The sequence below is a fragment of the Trichinella spiralis genome (genome assembly GCF_000181795.1).
Source record: "Trichinella spiralis strain ISS 195 chromosome Unknown Scfld6, whole genome shotgun sequence".
NCBI lineage: Eukaryota > Metazoa > Nematoda > Enoplea > Trichinellida > Trichinellidae > Trichinella > Trichinella spiralis.
In genome coordinates this window covers 6076821-6078098 of record NW_003526945.1, presented here as the reverse complement: position 1 = coordinate 6078098, position 1278 = coordinate 6076821, and positions in this window count along the sequence as shown.

Below are 1278 nucleotides of genomic sequence, written 5' to 3'. Positions count from 1 at the left end.
AGCGTTGGCCCATTTATAGGTTTTGACATTTTTTTGAATTTTAACTTTGATGGGGGATGTTATGTAAGTTAATCATTTTTCACATTAAAACATGGTATTTTCTGAAACTTGATACTTTTGTGCAACATTTTTTTATCTTGGAAATGCAGGCTTCTTTCCTTTCTGTACAATTCCAGCTGTTTTCAAACTTGTTGCTTCAGAATTGATCGCAGTGCCATTGAAGTGAATTATTGCATTGCAGAAATTGAAGTTTTATCAATGCCGTGAGAAGAGTCTTACACTAAATGATATGCATATGAGAAACTGTCAAGATCTTTCTTGCCTCAGGTTATCCATTACTATTAGGCTATTACGCTCTTACTCACCACAGTCAATGTGATATGCTATTGATATTGTGCACTTACTTTTGTACAACTCTTCAGAATCTACACTCTGTGGTTATCAATTCATAATATTAGTGTGATATGGCCATGAGTCAAGCAGCGTTTTCAATTGTAATCACTTAAATCATCTAGGACTCAAACATAAGTTATGTTTCATATGTTATGATTGTAGGACTTCAACAATAGGCCAGCTGAAAACTAGCGGCTTTCTATTTTCTGTTACTGACATTCATTCTATGCTTGGATTGATAATTTCCAGTAATGAGAATGAAAAATGGAATTCCTTTTAAAGATCCTTTAGAGAATGTATGTAATAAAATTGCATTGTCTATTCCTTAACTAGTTCTTCCTCTTTTCTTATAAAGTTATTTCCCGCCTAAATATTTGATGGTAATGTGAAATATTTTGCATGGCGTGCAGTCAGTATCAAGAATAATAATTTCAATTTTTTTCACAACTAATTGTACATTTTAATATGCTAAATGAACTTGATGAAATGAATTTTCATACTATTTGCATTGTTCATCACCTTACATATCTTTAAGCAAAAGAGCTTTCATTTTAACAAACAAATTAATAAAAAGATCACTTTTAATTTATGCTATTGCGCTCTTACTCATCAAGAATTAGGTTGTTACCCAAACCGAACTTACTATCATACAATATTGCAGAATGCCACGTTTCTGAACGGATTACTTTGTTGGTCGTCACACGAAAATGTGCGCAAATCTAATCACACTCTTGCATATCGTCTATAATAACAAGTAAATGATGTCTGACATGTGCACATATTCTATACTTGATTTACTCAATATGACTAATAGATATGTTCTTTCGCTATTATTACTACATTGATATATGCTATACTATAATACTTATGTTTCTTACGGATGCT